The sequence below is a fragment of the Nyctibius grandis genome, chromosome 4, assembly GCF_013368605.1.
Source record: "Nyctibius grandis isolate bNycGra1 chromosome 4, bNycGra1.pri, whole genome shotgun sequence".
Taxonomy (NCBI): domain Eukaryota; kingdom Metazoa; phylum Chordata; class Aves; order Nyctibiiformes; family Nyctibiidae; genus Nyctibius; species Nyctibius grandis.
Window position 1 is genome coordinate 17,087,127 of NC_090661.1, and position 26,460 is coordinate 17,113,586.

The window sequence follows — 26,460 nt, forward strand, 5'->3', positions numbered from 1 at the left end:
CTAGCACCCAGGAAGGACAGCATTCACGGAATTATATAGCAGAGACTAACAAAGAACACGTTACTTGTCGGATCCTGCTTTATCCACTACAGAAATTGTAGGTGCAACTTTAATTTTGTTTTTTTTTATTTTGTTTTTTTTTTTTTTTTTGTTGTTGTTGTTGTTTGTTTGTTTGCTTTCTTTTATTTTTGTTTTCTCTACCCTATTTAAGGATATGCATAGCCATATTATATTGTAAATATACTGATTCTGTAAATGAGATGGTCCAGTTCTTAACACATTTACTGAAGAAACTTTCCTCATTCCCTATAGTCCCTACAGCTTATATCTGCTCCCGTTGTATTCCAAGTGAAGTACATCACAGACCTATGTAAGAACATTACTGTATTCTCATTACTGAAGCTATTAAATTGCATTTAATGTATTTGTGATCAAGAGTACTTCCACAACATGAGAGAACTCAGTAGCTCTTTTTCCAAATCCCACTATGTCAAGCAAGTTATTAAAAACGACCCCCTATCCAAACAGAAAGGCAGAATGATAATCCATCTATTCAAGGACTTTCCTTATCTAGCAAAACAGTTTTATTATTCACTCATAGGCTATAAGAGTTTCTTTAGGAAAAACAGAGAACCCCAAATCTAGGCACTTCTAGATATTAACCATAATTCCCTTTGCAAAACTGAGAATGTTTCTTCAATACGCGGTATTAAATTATTTCCTTCGAAGGTCTATTGAGGTGCTGGACAACATCATAGCAGAATCAGAGAATCATAGAATCACAGAACTGTTAAGGTTGAAAAGACCTAAAAGATCATCAAGTCCAACCATCGACCCAATGCCACCATGCCCACGCTAAACCATGTCCTGAAGCGCCACATCTAGACGTTTTTTGAACACCTCCAGGGATGGTGACTCCACCACCTCCCTGGGCAGCGTGTTCCAATGCCTAATGACTCTTTCAGTGAAGAAATTCTTCCTAAGATCCAGCCTGAACCTCCCCTGGCGTATCACAGAATCACAGAATCACAGAATGTTAGGGATTGGAAGGGAACTCGAAAGATCATCTAGTCCAATCCCCCTGCCAGAGCAGGATTCCCTAGATCATATCACACAGGAACGCGTCCAGGCGGGTTTTGAATGTCTCCAGAGAACGAGACTCCACAATCTCTCTGGGCAGCCTCTTCCAGGGTTCTGTCACCCTCACCGTGAAGAAGTTTTTCCTCATATTTATGCGGAACCTCCTGTGTTCCAGCTTGCACCCATTGCCCCTTGTCCTGTCAAGGGATGTCACTGAGAAGAGCCTGGCTCCATCCTCATGACACTTGCCCTTTACATATTTATAAACATTAATGAGGTCACCCCTCAGTCTCCTCTTCTCCAAGCTAAAGAGACCCAGCTCCCTCAGCCTCTCCTCATAAGGGAGATGTTCCACTCCCTTAATCATCTTCGTGGCTCTGCGCTGGACTCTCTCTAGCAGTTCCCTGTCCTTCTTGAACTGAGGGGCCCAGAACTGGACACAATACTCCAGATGCGGCCTCACCAGGGCAGAGTAGAGGGGGAGGAGAACCTCTCTTGACCTGCTAACCACACCCCTTCTAATACACCCCAGGATGCCATTGGCCTTCTTGGCCACAAGGGCACACTGCTGGCTCATGGTCATCCTGTTGTCCACTAGGACCCCCAGGTCCCTTTCCCCTACGCTGCTCTCCAACAGGTCTGTCCCCAACTTGTACTCATACATGGGGTTGTTCTTGCCCAGATGCAGGACTCTACACTTGCCCTTGTTATATTTCATTAAATTTCTCCCCGCCCAACTCCCCAGCCTGTCCAGGTCTCTCTGAATGGCTGAGCAGCCTTCCGTTGTGTCAGCCACTCCTCCCAGTTTTGTGTCATCAGCGAACTTGCTGACAGTGCACTCTATTCCCTCATCCAAGTCATTAATGAATATATTGAATAGTACTGGTCCCAGTACCGACCCTTGAGGGACTCCGCTAGACACAGGCCTCCAACTGGACTCTGTCCCATTGACCACCACTCTCTGGCTTCTTTCCTTCAGCCAGTTCACATTCCACCTCACTACCCGATCATCCAGACCACACTTCCACAGTTTAGCTGCGAGGATGCTGTGGGAGACCGTGTCAAACGCTTTACTGAAATCAAGATAGACCACATCCACAGCTTTACCATCATCTATCCACCGGGTTACGTCCTCATAAAAGGCTATCAAGTTGGTTAAGCATGACTTCCCCTTGGTGAAGCCATGCTGAGTGCCCCTAATGATCCCCCTATCCTTGATGTGCCTAGAGACAGCACCAAGAACAAGTTGCTCCATCACCTTTCCGGGGATGGAGGTGAGGCTGACCGGTCTACAGTTCCCCGGGTCTTCCTTCTTGCCCTTTTTGAAGACTGGAGTGACATTCGCTTTCCTCCAGTCCTCAGGCACCTCTCCCATTGCCCACGACTTAGCAAAGATGATGGAGAGTGGCCTAGCAATGACTTCCGCCAGCTCCCTCAGCACCCGCGGGTGCATCCCATCAGGGCCCATGGATTTATGGACGTCCAGGTTGCTTAATTGGTCCCTGACCCAGCCCTCATCAACCAAGGCAGATTCCTCCTCTATCCTGACTTCTTCTGGGGCCTCAGGGGTCCGGGGCTCCTCAGGACAGCCTCCAGCAGTATAGACAGAGGCAAAGAAGGCATTCAGTAACTCCGCCTTCTTTTTATCCTCTGTCTCCAGGGCCCCCACCTCATTCATCAGTGGGCCTACATTGCCTCTAGTGTTGGTTTTACCTGCAATGTATTTGAAGAAGCCCTTTCTGTTGTCCTTGACCTCTCTTGCCAGGTTTAATTCCAAGGAGGCCTTAGCTTTCCTAGTTGCCTCCCTACATCCTCTGACAACAGACTTATATTCCTCCCAAGTGGCCAGCCCCTCCTTCCATGATCTGTACACCCTCTTCTTCCACTTGAGTTTGCCCAGCAGTTCCCTGTTTAACCATGCAGGTCTCCCGGTACCCTTCCTTGACTTCCTACCTGCTGGGATGCTCTGATCTTGAGCTCGGAAGAAGCAGTCCTTGAATGCTAACCAACTATCTTGGGCCCCCTTACTTTCTAGTACCCTGTCCCATGGGATTTCCCCTAGCAATTGCTTGAAAAGGCCAAAGTTGGCCCTACTGAAGTCCAGGGTTGTAATTCTGCTAGCTATTCTGGTCCTGCCACATGAGATCCTGAACTCTACCATCTCATGGTCACTACAACCAAGGCTGCCCTCAACCTTCACCTCTTCAACCAGACCCTCCTTGTTAGTGAGGATAAGATCCGGCAGCGCTCCTCTCCTACTTGGCTCATCCACCATTTGCATCAGAAAGTTATCATCAATGCACTGGAGGAACCTCCTGGACTGAGGATGGCTGGCTGAGTAGGCCTCCCAGCAAATATCAGGGTAGTTGAAATCCCCCAGGACAACCAGGCCCTGTAATTGAGAGACTGCTCTCAGCTGCCTGTAGAAGGCCTCATCACCCTCCTCATCCTGATCCGGTGGCCTGTAATAGACACCCACAACAGTATCACCCCTGCCAGCCTGCCCCTTAATTCGCACCCACAAACTCTCAACTCGCTCCTGATCCGCCCCTGGACAGAACTCAATACATTCTAGCTGCTCACTCACATAAAGAGCAACTCCATCACCTCTCCTTAGCGGCCTGTCTTTCCTGAACAGGACATAGCCATCCATGACCACATTCCAGTCATGCGAGGCGTCCCACCAAGTCTCTGTAATTGCCACTAGATCATAGCCCCCTGACCGAACACGGATTTCCAGCTCCTCCTGTTTATTCCCCATGCTGCGGTGCATTGGTGTACAGGCATTTCAGGGAGCGAGCTGAGCACACCGATTTCACCCCAGGGGGATGGGAGGCCTCCTGGTCTACCTCAACACTAGAGCGTTGCCCCAGTGGTGCAAGCCCAGCTACTACCCCATCCCCCCTTCGAATCTAGTTTAAAGCTCTCCGGATGAGCCCTGCTAATTCCTGTCCCAGAACCCTTTTGCCCCTACGACATAAACCTTTCCCATGTATTACCGTCATGCCTGGTGTCTTATAAAACCAGCCATTATCAAAGAACCCAAAGCCCTGCCTGTAGCACCAGTCTCGTAGCCAGGCATTGATAGAGAGAATCTTACTATTCCGTCCCACGTCATCACCTGAAAATGGAAGGAGGGAGGAGAAAACAACTTGTGCCCCAGACTCTTTCACCAGCCATCCTAGGGCCTTGTAGTCTTTCTTCATCCCCCCTCAGATACGGGAGAATGCAGCTTCTTCCCCACCTGTCTGGAAGATCAGCAGGGGGTAGTAGGCTGTGGCCTTCACCAGGTTGGGGAGTTGCCTGGTGATATCCCTGATTCGGGCTTCAGGCAGACTGCAGACCTCCCTGTGATGGGGGTCAGCTCTGCATATTGGGCCCTCAGATCCCTTTAGGAAGGAGTCTCCAACCACTAAAACTCTTCTCTTCTTCCTTGTGGAGGAGGTAGCTATACGCCTGTCAGGTTTTTCTGACTGTGGTGGACTCTTGATATAGGTTGCCTCTCCACCACATCCCCATTGGACCGGCTGTATTCCACTAGGGCTTCATATCTATTGCTCAGAGGCACCTGTGGAGGCAAGGTAGGCAAGGAGGGCACTCGCCTTTTGCCACGGCCACAGACTTGCCTCCACTCACTCCTCTCCTCTAAGTTATTGTTTTCCACCTGAGAGGGGCAGAGTACAGGGGTCCCTCGATCCTGGGAGCTCTCCGGCAGGTGCTCCCATTTTTGTTGCAGGGAAGGCAGAGCCTGGCTCCACCAGTCTATCTCCATTTCAGCCTCCCGAATGCTCCTAAGCCTTTCTACTTCAGCTTGAAGCCTTTCAACCTGGCTTTGCAGCTGTGCCGCTCGGCCGAGCAGATCTTCTACCTGCTCACAGCGCACACAGCCCCCTGTCACCACAGAGACGCTGTAGCATTCCCTGCAGCCTGTGACCTGCACCATCGCCTCCTTCCGTGGGAGCTCTGTCTGGGTTCCCACATCCATTTTGGTCTTCTTCCGCCGGGTAGATACCATTGTTCTTTCACTGAACCGGGAAATACCTGTTGGTGACACCCCTGGTTCACAGCTCCTTGGCACCTTCCTCGCCTTGTGCATTGGGAGGGAGTCAGCGCCCTCCCCAACGAGCTGCAAACTGCTGCGGCCTCTCCTGCCCTAGGACACACATGGTCACTGCTGACTCACACGGTCACTGCTGAGTCTCCCTCTCCCCTCTGGCCAGGGACTAGTCCCTGCCCTCCAGGAGGCTTTTTATCACCCAATGAACAGGGGGTGGTGCATTTAAATCGCCCGTGGTGCCTCCGGCTACGCCCCTTCCTCTCCTGATTCGTTGCCGGGAACCTCCGGGTCCGGGGTGGGGGGGGAAGCAGCTCGGGGCTGCTGCTCGGGGGGGGCCAAGAGTACGAAAACCGCCCGGTTACAGCCCGATGTCGCCCTCGCCCCCGCACTAACCTCAAGTCGCTGCCGCCGCTGTCGCTGCTGCCGCTGCGTAGCTTGAGGCCATTTCCTCTCGTCCTATCGCTGGTTACCTGGGAGAAGAGACCGACCCCCACCTCACCACAACCTCCTTTCAGGTAGTTGTAGAGGGTGATAAGGTCTCCCCTCAGCCTCCTTTTCTGCACATGAAACAACCCCAGTTCCCTCAGCAGCTCCTCTTAAGACTTGTGTTCAGACCCTTCCACCGGCTTTGTTGCCCTTCTTTGGACACGCTCCAGCAGCTCAATGTCCTTCTTGTAGTGAGGGGCCCAGAACTGAACACAGTATTCAAGGTGTGGCCTCACCAGTGCTGAGTACAGGGGAACAATCACTTCCCTTGTCCTGCTGGCCACACTATTTCTGATAGAAGCCAGGATGCCGTTGGCCTTCTTGGCCACCTGGACACACTGCTGGCTCATATTCAGCCGGGCTGTCCCACCAGCACCCCCAGGTCTTTTTCTACCAGGCAGCTTTCCAGCCACTCTGCCCCAAGCTTGTAGCGTTGCATGGGGTTGTTGTGACCGAAGTGCAGGACCCAGCACTTGGCCTTGTTGAACTTCATGTAGTTAGCTTCGGCCCATCAATCCAGCCTGTCCAGATCCCTCTGCAGAGCCTTCCTACCCTCAGGCAGATCAACACTCCCACCCAGCTTGGTGTCATCTGCAAACTTACTGAGGGTATACTCAATCCCCTCATCCAGATCATCAATAAAGATATTAAACAGTATTGGCCCCAAGACTGAGCCCTGGGGGACACCACTGGTCACCGGCCACCAAGTGGATCTAACTCCATTCATTACCACTCTCTGGGCTCGGCTGTCCAGCCAGTTTTTTACATAATAGCAGAAAAAGTCAGGTTTGTGGTGCCTGCATGTGATATGCTGCGGCACTTGCACCCAGAGGAAGAATTTGGACCTGAACATGGTATACTCTGGGTATTCCCACACATCTCTGTCAACAGCAGGAATGCCTCACCAATGCTTTCCATCCCACTTGTGATCACGTGCATTGTATCCCTTCTGTTGGCCACCGTTTATAATTAACCTTGCGATTCTGCACCGACTGCTTACAAGAAACAATAAAATACCAATATAATAATAAAAACGTGGTTTGTGCTTTGACTTCTTTTTCTTTATGCATTCACAAGCTGGAAGAAAGGAGTAAAAGCCTGAACTATGTGACTGGCCAGATCTCGACTGGACCCAAGTGGACAGCCCAAAGGCTGCCTGCTAGAAATTTTTCTATTACAGTATGTAGCTCAATATTGGCACATCTATAGCTCAGGGGCTAGGATTACATGATGCTAATGCCTCAGAACAGACAAAACTGTAGCTTGATCTAGACAAACCAAAGAGTGGGGAACCTACCAAAACTAGTTGGAAAAAAAACCCAAACCAGAAACCTTCAGCCAGAGGTTGAAGATACAAATCTCAAGAGTTCCACATTTGTGTAGTTTTTATCTGGATTTTTGTTCAACAAGAGGACAGGAATAAGAAATAGATGAAGCACGAACTATATACAAGTCAAGGCAGGGCAGGGCTTCTTTAATTCTTGGGGGATGGAAGGAAAGGTAGAAAGAGGGTATCAAGAATGATACTACAGGATATAAATATTTTAATGCAAATTCTGCTAATGCAAATTCTGCTATACGTAGATGAAAGGCTTTTTTTTTTTTAATTTGGAAAAGACATCTTTCAAACATAGCAGAAACACTGTGCTGATGACAAATTATATTTTTAATTGTATTGTAATTATGGTGGATGTGAATTCAGAGCTGTTTCACTGATAACATTTTATGTGCTTTATTGAGACAAGTTGTATCATCCCAGAAACCGAATTACTTGTCTCTTCCACTCCCAGGGAATTCCTCCTAGCAAGGCACTTGCAACACAAGATCAATAGAATTAATTTCCTAGGGCTGTTCTGACTAGCACAGTTTTGTAATCGGTACAGACACTAACCTTGCAACCAGAGATGTAGGTAGATACATTATTGCTGAATAAACATTGCTTAAGTGCAAACAAAAGCAGGATGAATACTAGAATTGGGTCAGAATTCTCTGCTATAAATATGTATATTAAGAGAGAGAGAAAGAGAGTGTGTGTGTGTGTGTGTATATATATATATATAAAAAATATATATATATAAAAGAAACTGCTGACACAGCACTGTGGAAAGCACTGCTAGAGTGCTTTCGGTTGTTGCCAGCAATATCATTGTAAATTAGAAGGATTCTCAGGAGCAACTCTGCGGTTAACCTGCATGAGGATACTGAACAAATAGCCCGTTGTTGCCAGAAGAGGAATATTTGACACTGCTGGGCACCTCGCACACTTAATGAACTAGACTTTATACCTATTTCTTGCTTAGCTTAAGCAGAGAACAAAAAATAATTAGGATTCCATAAAAATCAAAACAAAACAGGTACCAGTCAATATCAGGAAAAACACAACACACTCTGCCCAATGGCTAGCAGTTCTCCTGTCCATTTGTTTAAAGACAAATATCAAACACCTTTGTATCAGACGTACTTTGAGAAAACCAGGAATTGAGAGAAAAAGAGCACAAGAAACGCTTACTTCTGGAAAGGTTTCATTGCAAGACCTACCATCCATGTATATCCCTGCAAAAATCCAGCTCAGAATGGACCAATTTGTAATATGAGCAAAAGCAAGAGATTGCCAGAACCTCACAAAGCCACCTGGCAATTGCAGCTCAGTGCTGCACATTGCAGCAGCCTTTGGTTCACCCCACCTACTCTGCAGAAGCGGTCCTCAGGATAAAGTCTTTCTCAGCTGCCTGGAAAGGGATGTTAGTGCTAAGGTTACACATGTCCAAAATTACATGAAATTAATTCAGGCCTTAGCCTCATGGTTTTACCAAAACCAAGGTCCCACAAATAATCCAAAAGTACTGGGGCTTTCATGAGTTTGCTAAATAAACTATGATTAATTCGGTGATGTTTTCTGAGTAGCAACTGATAGTGGAAGAGAGGTATGGTGCTCAGAAATGTGAAACATCAAGCTTTCTAATATTTTAAAGATACATATTGTAAATGGTAAAGTTTAGACAACTGTGCTGGCGGAGTTAACTTGCTGATATTCAAGGATGAGCTTACACACGTCAAGACAATTTGCAAACTTCTCCAAACCGCGTGGAAAGATGGCCAAAATCAGATTTCTAGCATTTTATTTTCTTCGTGATGGAATTTATTTTGTAAATTACTGCAAAGAAAGAATCAAATAGCATGCAACTGGAAACTTACTGAAAGGCTACAAGGTATCAACGGATAAATGAGCAAACGAAACAGGAGATACATTTCCGCACTAATTTGATTACCGCACTTAATTACTGTCAGCAAGTTCGCTGAACTGTCAGCAAGTTCGCTGATGACACCAAACTGGGAGGAGTGGCTGACACAACGGAAGGCTGCGCAGCCATTCAGAGAGACCTGGACAGGCTGGAGAGTTGGGCGGGGAGTAATTTAATGAAATATAACAAGGGCAAGTGTAGAGTCCTGCATCTTGGCAAGAACAACCCCATGTACCAGTACAAGTTGGGGACAGACCTGTTGGAGACCAGCGTAGGGGAAAGGGACCTGGGGGTCCTAGTGGACAACAGGATGACCATGAGCCAGCAGTGTGCCCTTGTGGCCAAGAAGGCCAATGGCATCCTGGGGTGTATTAGAAGGGGTGTGGTTAGCAGGTCACGAGAGGTTCTCCTCCCCCTCTACTCTGCCCTGGTGAGGCCGCATCTGGAATATTGTGTCCAGTTCTGGGCCCCTCAGTTCAAGAAGGACAGGGAACTGCTAGAGAGAGTCCAGCGCAGAGCCACGAAGATGATTAAGGGAGTGGAACATCTCCCTTATGAGGAGAGGCTTAGGGAGCTGGGTCTCTTTAGCTTAGAGAAGAGGAGACTGAGGGGTGACCTCATTAATGTTTATAAATATGTAAAGGGCAAGTGTCATGAGGATGGAGCCAGGCTCTTCTCAGTGACATCCCTTGACAGGACAAGGGGCAATGGGTGCAAGCTGGAACACAGGAGGTTCCGCATAAATATGAGGAAAAACTTCTTTACGGTGAGGGTGACTGAACACTGGAAGAGGCTGCCCAGAGAGGTTGTGGAGTCTCGTTCTCTGGAGACATTCAAAACCCGCCTGGACGCGTTCCTGTGTGATATGATCTAGGGAATCCTGCTCTGGCAGGGGGATTGGACTAGATGATCTTTCGAGGTCCCTTCCAATCCCTAACATTCTGTGATTCTGTGATTCTGTGATGAAATCAGGAAAACAAGATTATAAAAACACAGAGCTTCACTACTGTATCTCTCTCAATGCAACTCTAAGTTATCACTTGAATGCAATGCTTCTAAGAGCATGTTTCTTTTCTTCCTGTCTTTTATTCTGCTTGAGGCAAAGCTTCTGTACCCTGGAGTAACATGTGAATGTGATTTAGTAATTGTAGAGTGACACCTTCAGTTTCAGGAAGATGGGAGCAAGGTGAATCCTCTACTTGCCAGAATAACTATTTAAGATCCTTCATTCTCAGACTTAAGGCTCATCTTTGCTCCCAGAACAATATTGTGTCAAGATATATTGCATGAGATACCATTCCCCATGTGTATGCATGTGAACAACCAAAGCACACAGGACTCACTGGGAAGGAAATGAAGATGTGGGTAGCCCTCACTTCTTCTGATTCCCTGAGAGCCAAGGAACTTCATAAGGAAAGCCACCCGTATGCTGGGCTGCATCAAAAGAAGCGTGGCCAGCAGGTTGAGGGAGGTGATTCTGCCCCTCTACTCTGCTCTCGTGAGACCCAACCTGCAGTACTGTGTCCAGCTCTGAAGTCCGCAGCACAGGAAAGACATGGATCTGTTGGAGTGGGTCCAGAGGAGGGCCACAAAAATGAGCAGAGGGATGGAACACCTCTCCTACGAGGAAAGGCTGAGAGAGCTGGCATTGTTCAGCCTGGAGAAGGCTCCAGGGAGACCTTATTGCAGCCTTTCAATACTTATAAGGGGGCTTGTAAAAGAGATGGGGACAGACTATTTAGTAGGGCCTGTTGCGATAGGATGAGGGGTAACTGTTTTAAACTGAAAGAGGGTAGATTCAGAGTAGATATAAGGAAGAAATGTTTTATGATGAGGGTGGGGAAACACTGGAACAGGTTGCCCAGAGAGGTGGTAGATGCCCCATCCCCGGAAACATTCAAGGTCAGGTTGGACGGGGCTCTGAGCAACCTGCTCTAGTTGAAGGTGTCCCTGCTCATTGCAGGCGGGGTTGGACTAGATGACCTTTAAAGGTCTCTTCCAATCCAAACTATTCTATGATTCTATGATTTGCGGGAAATTTCTTCCTATTTAGTATTTTCTGAAGTTTTGTTTTGTTCAAGGGTGGGTATTTTGGCCTCCCAAAGTTTTTAGGAATTTTGCCTGCTCAGCACTGTCTTGACACAAGGAGCTTCTGGGACCTTAAAGACCCCAAACTGATTTCATTGTTGAAAGAGCCACTCACCCTGCAGCCTTCATGTACATTGCCTGGTTACCTTCTGACCGAATACAGATCTTTCTTTGTACAGGAAACTTGAGACTCCATGGCACTGTTCCAGAGGCTAAACAAAAAGAGTTTGTGAATTTTAACCAATCTGCCTCCCTACAACTAGCTACAGAAACTGATCTTCTGAAATCAAATCCTCTTGTCTAGAAGCAGAACACACTTGTGGAAGGGCTTTAGGTCTACAGAATACCATGAACCAAACCCAAGCTAACCTCTTCTTTTTGCCTCTGGCAAACAAGGATAACATCAGAAAGTCTTTGACAGAAGCAGTCAAATCTTAACGCTTGGGGAAAGCATCACCAGCAGTAGTCATAGGGAATGGATAAATCTGAGGTGAAAAGGAAGATGAGAAAAAAAGGATGCAATGTACAGTTCCCCATTGTGGGGAAAAGCCCTCTACTCAGAGTTGAGAAAAAAAAATCACTAGGGAAAATACGGAAATTTTTGATCACAGCAATCTCTTTCAATATTGGGTTTTAGAGCAGTTGATTATCATTGCATACAAAATAGCTAGGGATGAATAATGCATGCACAAAAAGTTCTCATTTGTAATACTCCAATACTAGGTCCCTCTTAGTTACTTTCCAGTTGAAATTGAGTCTCCTGTTTGTACTTGAATGAAGCCTGATACAACTATCCATGCTTATCCTATTCACACTATTATCATAAGGTTAATTGCACCATTATCCCAAATTACAGATCATTTGAAAACCTTGTTGAACTCTTTCTGTTTTCATAGAGATCAGCAAGAGTGGGTTTAGGTCTTCCCACGCTCAGTGCCCTCAGAGTGACAAGCAGCTGTCTCTCCAACCATGCACAGGTAATATGACATTATATTCCTTTCCAGAGGACAGGTAGGGGCTCATTTGTAAAGCGATACTGAGCACCCACAGCGTCTGCCACCATCTCTGAAAACCAGGCTATTGGGAGATGAAACAGAGAGCAACAAAAACTGGATTCTCCTATCTTGACTTTACTTCCTTTGGCAGCACAAATGATGGAAATCGACACAGAATAGATTGTGTTAATTGGACAATTCTTCTAGAGTAAGTCAGTTCAGCTGGCCACTATTACAGCATGTGCATGGCTTTTCATTTTTTTCATGGAAGGTTATCACTTATTTCTAACTGTCCTGAGTAACTCAGTCACTGTAAGCATACTGGCAGAAGGCCAAAATCATGGTAAAAAAAATTCACTAACAAACCACCTGGACAGTCTTGCCAAAAAAAATCTCAAAACATGTGCCACAGTCATAATGTTTCTTTTTCTTTTTTTCCCCCAGTAATTTTCTTTGTTCTTAAACATCTATAGCTGTTAAAGGAATATTACCAATCTAAAAGCAAAGAATGTGTTTGTTGTTGTGTTTCTGTTTAAAAAAAAAAATTCTTATATATCCAGTGGAGCTTTTTGATTCTATGCCCAGATACCTACATTACAAAATAGAAGACAAAATTATAGGTACATAGTGTGCCAAGAAAATCAACTCAGCGTGGCTTGCCCAGGCTTTTTGAAAGAAAGCATGCATACTGTGTCACTATTATGATTTAAAATAGCTGGGCCTCCAAAGTCATAACACTACTGTAGTATAGTACAAGGTGTCTGTGGATGCCTGTAGCAGCAAGCCAACCGATTAGCTTCAGGACTGCGATGAAAGCACGACTCTGAGTTCTGTTCAATGTGCTATCTCACAGCTTCATTTCGGTACAAACCAAACCTATTACGAAATGAAAGAAAGCTTAGGAGGAGGGCGGAATTAACCTGAGTTTTTTACAATAATCCTCATTATTTGCTATGGAGTGCAAACTTAGTTTTAATGGAGAGGGAGGTTTTCTATGGTAAAGTAGAAGAAAACAGGGTTTTGCATTGTAAAAGGACATCTACTTCTTTTGGGTTTAAAGCAGGGGTCAGAAAAGCTTACAATTCTCTGAGCTCAAGTCTTGCTAGAGGTAAACAGGAGTTGGCACATTGTCCTGCCAGAGAGCCCTCTTGCATGCTTCCAACGTTACCTTCTACCTTCTGCATCACTGAGAATCAGGACAACACCCAAGGAGCTTTTGGATGTGTTCCGACATTTTAACAGACATTTTTTTTGAAAACGGAAAGGAATTTTTATTTGTTGGCGCATTTTTTTTTACAGTGACCTCCAGCTGCTCTAGGATCCAAGTTAGAAGCAAGGTTCAAGCTGCTGCAAGTTCGCAGATGTCACAGGATTCAATACAAGCACTCACTAGCACAGCGAGGAGACACGCTGTGGCCCCAGCTCCATCTGCCTCATGCGAGAGAGAGATATTCAGCAGTGAGAGGAGGATATAGAAATGACAGAGGAAGGAGAGAAGATCCCTATTCCATGAGTTATTGCCCAATAATTGCCAGCTGAGCTTAGCTAATACAAGTTCATCCATAATTAAACCTCTAATTAAACCAGTCTCTGCGCTTACCTTCGTACCACCCTCAGTTTGTGTTAGCTTTCTTAGATAATTTCAAAAATATATCTAGCTGTCTCATAAACCGATGTGTACCATATTCTTCCAAGGGCTTCCTGGATGCTTTGCTGACTAAAATATTGGTACTGTTCCTACACTTTTCCAATCGTGGTCTAAAAAGAAAGCATTTCTGAATGTGACCAGTATGCACCCTACTCTGCAGGTATTCATTTACTCTGAAGAAATACTTGTATGTTGTTAAGGAAGTAATCTAAATTACTCAAAATACTCAGTTTTATTGTGAACTAATAATAGACTTGTAAGAGTTTTGTACCAGAAGGAATCTCAATTTAAAGTTATCCTGCCTGCCTTTTCCAAGGTTAGCAATAACTTCCAGAAGAAACAGTGATCAAAACATCACACAAAATTTTTGAAATAGTACTATACATGTAGCAATTGCATTTTTCTGGACTTACATTTAATCCAATTTACCTCTAATAACTGATCTTGGTAACTGGTTTCCTTCCCACCCCACCCCCCCCCCCCCCACTACAATCATACTACAAAAATGGATGAATCCACATTTTTCTATGACAATTTCTGAAGTTCTTTACTGTTTTTTAGAGTAGTACTAGCTATCTACTAGTTATTTACCTAGCATAGAAAATACCTATGTTTTGATTTGTTACTGCTGTATTTACATTGTATTTATTTTATGTCTAAAAGCGTAGGCATCTACAACACACAAATCTTCAGGGCTAGAATACTGTTTTACTGTTTGGCATTTATATTATCCAAATTCCAGCACCACTGGAAAACAGAAAAGTTCCATCTAAACACACAACAAGGCTGGAGCTCAGAGAGCTTACAGCCTAGATGAGCACCCCAGGCTTCACTTGGGAGCAGAAGCGGAGAAGGGTGAAGATTCCTATTCAAGGTTACAATACAGATTAAATCTGTGGAGAAATACAGGGCAGTTGGAGAGAAAACTGAACTTAAATTATCATCAAGTGAGGGCTGGACTAATTCCATTACATTATAATGCTTCTGCACTGCAAAGGGGCCATAGATCCCAAAGACTTCGACTCCCTGAGTGAATCTCTGCCTCTGAAGACAGAATCGTTCATTTTTCTCTATTTTTTTCTGCTGCACTCATCAGTTTAACACTTATTTGTTTCACAGTTATTAATTAGCACAAACCCCTCTCAGGAAGGGTGTGGGGATGGTATGGATGGGGTACCTGAGTGTGGAAAAATTAAGGTCAATTGTTTTAGGGGTTAGTTTCACAGTATAATTCACACTCCTCTAACATGTAGCTCTTTGAATGATAAAACAAATGTAGCAGTCACTGATGTATCTAATGAATTTGCTTGTGTCCTAATTTAATACTACCTTCAGATATGCCATACAATAAAAATGAAGTTGTAAAGGCTGCTGCTTTCCTCCTCTCATCTCTCAGCCCTTCCACCAGCAGTGGAAAGAAAAGATGCCAATCCTGTAGCCATCAAAATCAGTGAAGCATTCGTAAACAACTGCTATGCACATGCGCTGTGCTCACTCAGGTTTTTATTACAGCAGCCATCTCAGGACTGAATGACAGCTGTTCTGTGTGTGTTCGCTCATAATAAATACCAAAGGGACAGGAGCAAAAAAGGCAACTATTTGTTTGGACTTAGCACAAAATAATGTACATCAAGCTGGGCTTTCTGGATTTACCACAACTAACATAACCAAAACACCCGCTCCAAACCAACAACAAAAAAGTTCTCATTCTGTTTCAGGTCTGATATGATGATCCATAATCGATTTTTCACTGAAGTTGTACAGCCAGGGCACAGAAAACAAAATGAAGGTGACCTTGTTTGCAGGACAATCACTGCCCTTTTGGTTCTCAAGTGTAACACCATTAGCTGATCATCCTCCTCCTCCCCTTTCTCTATTCAAAGGGAATTACTTTCCACTGCCTTTTTTTTTCTGTATTCAGAAATTCCTCTGCACAGAGATTCAGAGAGCTTGGATTCAAAACCAGCTTTGTCAACCACTATCTTGGAGTAGTCTATGAACGACCCATTCCTTCTGAGCATCGTGTCAAGTTGGCTACAATCAAAAGCGTGCTGCAAAGGTAGCTGAACCAATGCTGCCAGTCCTAAAACCAGAAACAGATGGACCTTTGAAAAGTATCATGCTCAAGCTAAAAAGCCATGCATGGATGTAGTGCCACCCAAATGCTGCTAGATGGATCTCTGGGCCCCGGGCCAATGTGCCTGCAGTGCGCTGCGTTAGCGCTATAGCTGAAACTGCTCCTCCTTTGCATCAGTGAATAGGCACTGTGTTCCTCCCCAGTCACTTCTGCTACCAAAATTCTCCCAAGAGTTTTTGGCAACATCTCTGTAGGACTGATTATTTGACCTCAAAGCTTGGCCAAAGCTCCCTAATGCAACATGAAGCAAACACAGAGGTAGAGGATCTGTGATTATGGCTCAGCCAGTCTCTTTTTGAGAAGTAGCAAAAATTATCCTTGCCCATTTTCTTTCTAAGGTGTTCTGTAAAACTCCACTGGTTGAAACTCTCTAGAAACTTGAGAGTAGCAGAATAAAGGCTTCCTTCAGTACCGTGATGACCACAGCATGCAATCACAGATGCTGGTGGCACAACAGTAAAGTTTCCAGAAAACTTCAGCTATGATGAAGCAAGGACCCCAAGCTGACATTTTGAATATATTTTACTCTTGAGGTTTTTGTTTTGACTGCCTCATTTGGCAGGATTATCATACATGATAATCAAGCCAAGTCAGATGTCTTTGTTGCTAACATTAACTAGAGTGGCACAACATATCCAACTACCCCAGGACAGCTAATCTATGACAACCAGAGACAAAGAACCGTCAAAGGATCTGCACAAAGCTGAAGTGAACAGGAGGAAAATCACACACGAATGGCAACTCCATCATGAAATGATAAAACAGAAAAGGACAGCCCAGGCAGGGCAAAGAGCCAACCCCCACTTGGATTGGTAGACATGTACAAACACAGACATATATGTAGACGTGACTTCTATTGTCAACATATTTTTTTTATAGGGATAATTTTAGAATATTTATAAGGCTGTACACAATTTCGGTTTGGAAACCATGTATTTATTCACTCTTTCTGTGGCTGGACAAAGGGCAGTATTTATTAGGTGTAGTGTCTGACAAAGCCTTTAGTGCTGTTAACCACACCATCTTCCTTGATATATTAATGCTATTAGGACGTAACTAGATAAAGATGCACATGTTACTAAGTGAATCACCTTCTATCTGTCTAATGGAAACCAAGTGTTGATTTAAGTGGAGTCATCTGTTTAAAAAAAGAGAAAGAAATTGAAATAAACCCAAGATTAACAGATGTCAGAGAAGGGTCAATGGCGAGCAATTTTGGATCCAAGACTTTTAAAATAGAAACGTACATGAATATTTAAACTCACTTGAATATTTCTCTCTGCTTGACTGTGCAAATATAGTATTTAATATAATTTGTTTAGCTTTAAATATTACATGCATAATTATCTAGGCGTAGGACAGTTTCTATGTCATATAAGCATGTTCAGTTCTCTCCACCCCTAGGCTCCTGGGCTTCAAAATGATATTAGTAGATTAATTTCTAGATTATTTTAAAACTACTGTCTAAAATAGTCCCACTACATTTGTATTGGCTGGGTTGGTGTGGTTTATGTGTTTATATATGCTGTTCTCAAGTACTGGATGGTTTTAGTATTAATGAGCTATGATTATGTCGAACACTGCACTGGCCAATATAACTATTCAAAACTAGAGGGGCTTCTAAACACAATAACAAAAAGGAATGATGATTTGTGGTTAAGTCCCAGACATGGCTTAAGTTCAATTCCTGGCTGTGCCACAGATGCCACTGTGATACCTTGGGCAAGTCACATCCTGCACCTTAGCTGTAAAAGAGGGAAACAAAATTTTCTTTTTTCCCTTTCTTCTCTATTTTGTGTGTTCAGTCTGTCAGAGAAGGAGCTCTCATGCTATGACAAACATAACGAAGCTACCAAGAAGGTCCATCCTAAAGGGAGGCAGCTCACCAGACTATCACGCCCATGGCATACAAGGGCAATCACACTCTGCCAGGTTGGGCTGCTGGTTGATCACTGGAGCTGACCAGGTGTAGCATCACTTAACTGGGGATAGAAAGAGAACCTCTGACACGGGTTCACAGCCCTGCGCTAACTGCTGAAACAGCGGGATACGTTAAAGATGTGTAAAAAGTTGTCATGATCATATTTGTTCTAGATTTCTATTGAAGTAATGCAAATCTTGATTTTCTTACTGAAAGATGAATTGTGGGTTTTGTCACAACCCCAGTGGGTAGGATGCAAGAACAGAGAAGGATTTGAGGAAACTCTATTTGCCATCTTGGTTTCCTGAGCTCTAGGAGTGGTAGGTATACTTTGAACCAGGTGTTCACGTTCTAATTTTTATTGATTGTTTTTCTTCTTATCTTCCCTCTGACTCCCATAGCCCTAAGTAGGAGTCAGACAGCAAATGCTCCTTCTCCTGTTTCTCCTCCTGCAATCTAAGCAGCACAGGATCACTTCTGTTCTACAATTTTTATTTGGGGGGCGGGAGGGGGATGAGCAGATAGGGTGACAGAAGGTATGGATTTTGTGTCTCTGAAAGAAAGGGAATGTACCTTCCTTTAATCTGAATCTTTTCCAAGAGCTGAATAGATTCCAACCTGAAAAGCCTGCAGCCTGAATAGAGTCCTTTCAGCTCCATGTACTTTCCCTCTCTGATACTCAACTGCAAAAGAAAATAAAATATTTTAATTCCAGCGAGATCACTCTAAAACCAGATCTTTGACAAGTAACAATTCCAACTTGGATGCATCTAACTTCAGTAAAGGTTCATCCTAGTGTATGAAAATCAAAATTTGCCTTTTATGTTAGAATGTTTTTGGGTCACTCATCTGCAACACACACAAAAAAATAAAAGGAAGAGATGATCTTATGGTCATTTCTTTTCCTTTAACCTACAAGAAAGACAAATAAAAGTCTTCTGTGTAGCACACTGTGCACACATGTCGTTCACTTAAATCCCTTTTCTCTGATCCACTCTACATGGTATTTAGTCCATACAACTGTTCCACATTCTCTCTCGGCATATTCACCATGGATTTCCATTCCACATTAAATGTAAACAGTCTCTGCACAAGAATGATGGAGGCTACATTTCAAATCTTGCTTGGGTTTATCTTTGAATGCCAGACAAAACAGACTTTATGTGGTTTAATAAAAGATCGAGTCATCTCAACTTGCAGACCTTACACCCACTTGCATACCTACTCAAATATAAACACAAACAGCTGATTCCCAAAAGAGCAACTAATCCGAAGATTGTTGCAAAGATTATCAACTGGTAATGCATTATTTCATTCCTCCATTTTCCCTCCAAAATTCCTAGACTTTATAGGATATGTTGCATGTTACCTGAAATTCCTCTGGGATTTCTGCTCTTAATAAGCAAGTAGACAGCTATGTAGATCACAAGCACGCAGCCATTGCCAGCGCTAAGAATTCAAAAGTCATTAATCAACCCCAAACAGGGCAGACATCAATGAGATTAAAAAAAAATATATATATATATATATGTAACCGTTTATATTTGTAAAGGTTGACACTGCCTTCAGTGTCATGCTTCCCAACTACTGTCTGCACCCAGAAGCGTTAGAAATTTGGGGTAAAATCTATAGCAACTCACTTAATCAGAAAGTCTTATCTTTAGGTGTATTTCACTTTTGCCTTCTTACTTTTCATAAAATATGGAGTATCACAGATGACTGCATGCAACTGAATGACCAGAGCTTGATCAGCCATTGCTTTTGAATACTAGCACGGCAGCTGTGTGCGAGCTTGAACTCCTTTCAGTCACTCTTCTCTAGAACAAAGATAATATTTTGTCTGGTTTATTTTAGAGCACTGAGGAAGTGTATACTCTCAGTTTCTACAAATAAGCTAATGAGCTGCATTATCCTCACCATCTGTGGCTATTCGTATTCAATGCTAGATTTGTTTTTTTTGATATAATCACATTTCTTCTGATCCAAGAGCTGACACTTCAGAAACAGACCACAAAACATCACGACAGCTTGTAACACTGCTCTGTAGGCCAGGTCTGTAACTATATCTAAGCTACTGCACCTAGATAATATCCTACAGGTTATAGATAGTACTTAACATTGTGTTTATTAAACAATTCCAAAATTAATGCAAAAATTGTTTGTTTTTCATTTGTGCTGTGGTGGGATCTGATGACCTTCAAACAGATAAAATTAGTGCTAACAAATGGATGCAAGTGAAGGCTATTCCAAAGGCCTTACAGTCTTCAGGGTATGGTGCTGCAAAAACTCACATGAATGTCCTCTAGACAGGCACAGGGATCTGCTTACATGGCCTTCATAACCAGAGCAGGTCTAAGACACCGTACAGCAACGTTCAGCTGCATGGGGCTGCAGGGGTGACCAAATCCAGTAGCAAGCAGCTGTGTATAACAACCTAGCATAAAAAGGACTATACTGAACAAGACTAAAGTTTATCTGCCCTTGTCCTCTTGTTTTCTGGTGCAAGGCTTGTAGCATAGCCTAAAAAAAGAGCGTAACAAAGTACACATATGTAAAATCATGCTTTTCCTTTTTTTACCAACTTATCACTGACTACTGTTTAAAGTACTTCCTAAACTGGAGTTTACATACAGACATGCTGTTTAATAATCCTCAAGCAAGCCCTTCTCCATGACTTTGCCTAATCTCTCTCTCAGTTTGTTTCTATTCTGGCTACCAAACCTTCTGGCAGCAGTGAATACTACAAGTAAGAATTTTTTGTTTTCATTTGTACCATGTATACCTGATAATTTTATTTTACTGTAGCGGGGGAGATGGGAAGCATAGGATACTGGAAATGGAAATCTGCAGTTTTTCTTTGTTTACCCACTGAAATATTATCAGATTGGTGAGAGAAAAGCTATTAAAATTTTAAGGCTGCCTAATGACCTAGATTGATGAAGGATGTGCTTAGTTGTAGTCCAATTTATAGGAAACGGCATCCTCCATCACAAAGTTCAGCACTGAAATTGCTTCCGTATGCTTGTACTTCAGCATCTGGAAAAAGACTAAGGATTAAATTAATAGGGTTACTTAATCTTCCATATGCCTCTTGATATTCTTCCACATCCCCCAGGTTATTACCTCTGCATTATTGCAAGAACTACATACAAGATGAGTAACTGCTTGGCCGTGGTTCTTTTGATTTTTATTCATTTCACGTATCTTTTAAAATTTCCATCTAAACTCTCAGTTTTTAGTTCTGGTTCTAGGTAGGCAAATCCTCACACCTATTGCAGAAGCTGCCAATATTCAATACGTGAACTGCCTAGTGCATGTTCAGCCTGCAAAGTGCTGAATATTTCCATGCCAGACTTTTTCTGAAGCCATCTCTTCCAACTGATGACTCATGGCTCTAACCATGGCTTCCAGTACTGACCAGAAAGTCAGATGGTTGTTTGTCAGTCTTTTACCATCATTTTTTCAGCATCATTATTCAATTAAAAATAAAGCCAAAATATCCCTGTCCATTGCTTACTGATGGGCAAGAAAGTCATCACCAGTCAAGGCCTTTGTTGCAGTTTGCACTAATTGTGATGTTACACCAGGAGGCACAGTAACTGTTCCCACAGGCTACAGAATGCCATAAAAAATAGACAAAAAAACCCACCAAGGCTTGATCCTGTGTTAGATAATGCAGATATTTCACATAAAATTGGAAGACAGACCACACACAAAGAATTCTTTTAGGTGAACAAGCTGTCAACATGAAACCTGGTCATTTGTGAACCCAGGGAGAGATAGGTGAGATAATACTTTTCTAAGTAAAATATTAAACTGCCTAATGTATGCTCTTAGGATTGAAAATATGGAACATCCAATAATGAGACACATAAATGGAAATATAGATCGGTACATACATGACAGAAATGCTGTCATGCAAGCAATATATCCATGTTACTGAGCAAAACTGTATCACAACAACCAAAGGAAAAAATCCTCTCAAATGAATACAACTTTAATAAAGCTTAATCCTTCTGCCTACTCTGATGAGGAAGGCTTAAAGGCTGGCTCATTGAGGCCACCTTATGTTTTGATTAAAAGGCCTGCTTCACAGCCTGCTAGGTCAAAGGAAAGAATCCCACCACCTTTAATAGGCTCTGGAGCATGTCCTAAACGTTTCTGCATTGGATAGGCTGGGAGTTCATTATTAGAAATGGCATGATTACAATTTACCTTGTGATATAATAAAATAGCAAATTTATTAACATTACAGTGAAATTCCTCTGCAATATATAACTCAAGTTCATATATTTTTGAGCAAATCAAGAAGAGAAATAGGTTAGATATGAAACCTTTTACAATGGGGAACTATCAGTTGATTAGAAAGCAAGAGCAGGAAAGAGCAAGAGTAAAATCAGAAACTGGACCTAGACTTATCAGTAGTCATTCTGTTCATCTGGACTGTGTTTAACAGGGTTCCAGCCAAAGTGGTTTCTAACACACATATGGATAGAATCAATACTCTGGTGAAACAATTACAGAAAATTATTTAGCCAGAAGAAAATGTCATACCACGTATGAAAATGTTGTAACATACAGGTCTCTACCACTTTCCAAAAGCTACCTCAAATAAAGCCCTTGCACTTACTTCTCCTTAAAAGTTCCATACTCGGCACTCACAGCTATATTTACAGTTCTACTGAACATGAGATCTATGCATTTAACACTCAAAGACATTGTAGATGGATGACAGAAAACCAAGTCACCATAACCAGAACTCAAAAGAACTGTGCAAAGAAGAGAACTTCCTTCCAGTTTTACTTTCCAGGATCAGTTCAGATTTCCAGTAGGCAACTCAAACAGTGTGGTAGCATCTGTTTTAGGGTAGATGCTTTCACATGATAAATTTGTTTTTAATTGATTTAAAAAGCGGTGCAATCTGCTTTTAAAAGTAAATCCAAAAAAGTGAACAGAGGTTCAGTGCTGCGTTGCATGTTGCTCTTTGGATTAGTACGAGTCAGAATACAAGGGTTCACATTTTCAGCTGTAAGTGTGCAAAACATGCATACACTTAGAATGGATATTGTCTTGCAGAATTGTTGGGATTCACATTAAAAGGTGTCACATGTCTCACTACTACATATCTTCTGTATAAACAGAAATCTCCATTTAAATCTCTACAACTTAAAATTTAGCAGTAGATAGCATTACTCCTAATGTTCCATATAACTGAAAGAGACTATTGTAAGATTTTAGTTGAGACCTTGCCAATACTGATATTAATACTGTGCTTACTGTCAGGTACAGGAATAGTTCTGAATATATAGCAGGAACATCCAAAAAATGGCTTTGGATTGCTGTAACTATTCCTAAAAGGCAAATTTTAAAGTGTCCAAATCATTGCAGAAGGTTAAGTCCTATTTTTAAAACAACTTAACAGAGAATAGAGCATAATGTCTACTGCTCAGAATGGTTTTAAAAATATTTTTATAAATCTGCATTCTCTTATTCTGCTCTGGGAGGTCCACAGGCAGGACCTACTGACAGCTGGGGGAGTCTGGTATGCAGGCACAACAGACTGTCGAGAGTCCAGGGTCTCCCAATTTTAGCCTTCACTGTATATTCTAGATGATTTTGCGCAGTGCCCATATTTAAGACTGAATTATCTTAGGGCAGCCAAGCAACAAGCCCAACTGATTACCTGAAAGTGCAAGCTGTGCCTGTTATATCTAAATTAATGGTTGGCAAAAGGTTGAAAAAGAACAGATGAATTTATGCTAAAAAGTTAGCGTTACAGTCATTTATACCCAAGCTGAGATTAAAGCAGTGAAAAGAAAAGAGGAGATGTAGCACACAGAAGTTCTTGAGTGCACTGTGGGTTTGTTCCTGGATCGAGCTGCCGGGCACACCCAGCACTAAACCACCGGCACGCAGAGCTCTCTGCATGAGGATTAACAGCGCTGAGCACACACAGCTGCGCCTATCTGGGAAAACTGTTTTTGATTTGGATTTTGGTAGCAAGCCAGCGGCGGCCAGGTTTCTTGAGGGTAGGCTGAATAGTCACTCACAGATGTTTCAGGATAAAAAGAGAGAAGGCTGGTTACCGCAAATAAATTGATTTGCTGCTGTAATCCTGCTCAACAACATTCTCTGAGGGACCGGACCGGGGTATCTACATGCACGCACTTGGACCGTTGCTATTCGCGGGGTTTACAAGCTCAGCCTGGGCACCGTGCCGCTGCAACTACATGCCTTCTGGACCAAAGCTGGCTGCTCTCCCGACAGATCGGGGTGTGGGCATGGAGGGTGCTGCAATGCCTGTACTCAGCCACGGCAATACACCTTTAGAAGAACATAGCTTTACAAGCAACAGAGAGCAATGGCAAAGTCAAAATATGCTGTGATGACACATTGGATTGTGATTTCTTTGCACGAAGGCCTCTCAGGTTGTGCAGTTTCTAGCCACGTTTACAAAGCCACCTTTTCAGTTGCTTGCGAAAATTACAAAAATCTATGAGAAGGAATTTGCAGGAAGGTTCCTGTGATTCCTCCCCCTGGCTTTTGCATATTGGGAAACAATCTTTAGTTACATTATCACAAACTGTATACATTACGAGGTCAAAGTTTCACTCAGTGCACAGGACGAACAGACTCTACTGGACTCTCTCCCTCACATGAACACATTCCTAAATTTAAAAGAAGAAAACATGATTTTTTGCTGATTTCAATACTTGGAAATTCAGGTTTTTGCCATCACATATCATAATTCCTGCCAATACACTGCTGTTTGACTCTCAGTATTTTATTTCTAAAATGCCCCTTTCACGTGCCATCCCCTCTGTACTGCCGGCCACACATATGCCTCTGGAGCACGTTTGCTTGTGCGACAAGTACAAAAGCTTTGCAAGAGTGACACGATGTCCCAGAAACATGATTAAATACTCTTGAAGACAGAATTATCTTTATTTGTAAACACTTCTCAAGTTAAAATTCACCTCCACAAAAGCCTATAGGAATATACACACAATTGGATTCTGCCTCTGTGATGTGCAAGTAGCAGATCCTGAGCTGACAGCAGACATCCATAAGCAGAAGCACCCAGAAGTTTAAAAAAATGAAAGTTCTCTTTCTGCTTTAACACAAACTTTCTGACAACTGTACACCAGCCTCCTGCTGCAAGGAGCATACTAACGATCATTGAGAAAGATCTATTAGAAGAACTCAGCTTATTCCTGTGGCATGGGAAGTACCACCTAATTTCTTGCTGTAGGAGGAGTGTCCAAATAATTTCAGAAGGCTATGACTCATTTTAAAATTACTTAAAGGAGATTTTTCAAATGTACAAAAGGTGGTTAGATGCTAACACTAGCCTGCATCCCTGAAAATCTCTCATTCAGCAGTCCAAGATCAAAAACTAACTCACAAACCAAACGGGATGTAACTGTTTAAAATATGCAGTCACCTTAAAAACCAGCTGATATAGATATCCTTTATATAGAACTCAGCACAGGAAGGATTTAGTTGTATGTTGAAAGCATATCATGTCCTTTACGGGAAAGAGAACACCAATCTCAGAGAGCAAAAATACCAAAAAAATAGCTTTGGCCACCATCTGCAGCTGCAGCAAAAATGTGACTTCAGCACTGACGGTGTGTTGCCGTGTGCACCACTGTTTGCCGAGTCCAACCGAAATTCTCTATTTTTAGCCTTTCAGCTACTTTCAGATAAAATTCCTGCAGATAGGACTAGCTGTATAGGGCAGATAACATACAGCTCTGAAACCACAGATGACCTCATGCAACTGCAAAGAAAGAAGGGTCTGTTACTTGAAACAAGGCTAAAATTTAACCCAGCTATACTAAAATTAAACAGGGAGTGTTTTACAGTCCCATTACAAGACATAAAACAACAGTCACTATAAATTCACGGCATGCTTATTTGTAAGGATGTAAAAAGAGTAATTAATAACCCCAAAACAGCTTATCTCTGAGCCAGGACAACACCAAAGCTTTCCCAGGCTTGTTGGAGATTTTACAAATAGCACTGAGAAGCTATTTTAGCTGTCATTTGAGAATTATTTGTCCAAACTGAAAAGTCATTGCTCTTTGTCACAAGTCACAAGACATTTTTTAGTGTTCCATGCTTCTAGTTGACATTAGAGAGAGAAAATAAATAAATGTAATCCAAACTTTCGGGAAAGGGCTTCCATGTGTAAGAACACTTACCAACCACAGACCAGAGAGAGCACTGCACAGTGGATTCTTCTTTGTGCAAAATGCACTGTACCTTCCTATCTTCTACCTCACTCTTTCTATGTGTCACCCTATGTACCAAAAGGCACCTGTTCCCTTTAAAATGCTATTTATTTCCAATAGATTGAAGTACTCTTCTGAGTACTAACATTCAAGTTTATCTTAAGTATTTAAGGAGAAATGTGTAAGGAATGGATATGTCACAAATGAATCAAGACAGATCAGGGTGGTCACAGTTTGCATCCTTTGGGATACGTTGCTCACACCTATTTTGCTTTGCAGAATATTTGCTGGATATTTCTTCAGAACAAATCCTTCATGAGGTTATCACAGACTTCCAGTTGTGGAAGAAACACTCTGAAAGCTCTTTTCCTCAAGAAAAGTTTTCACTCCTTAATACCGAATGAACAGTTTAGATACGTGAGAGAAATAATCCCCACGTAAAGAAATTCTTTCACCCCCTCACCAAGAGATCAGCAAAGGATTCAAACCATTTCTCTAAACTCTCCCTTTCTTTCCTTAATATCAACATAGGCAAACCTATATTTTTAAACAATGATATAGCCTCTACC

At 42.8% G+C, this 26,460-nt stretch overlaps 1 protein-coding gene across 1 annotated transcript in view; it reads right to left on the reverse strand.

The window, feature by feature from the left end:
• KCNQ1 (potassium voltage-gated channel subfamily Q member 1) overlaps positions 1-26,460 on the reverse strand; it is a 379,050-nt gene that overhangs the window by 86,272 nt on the left and 266,318 nt on the right. The window lies entirely within an intron of this gene.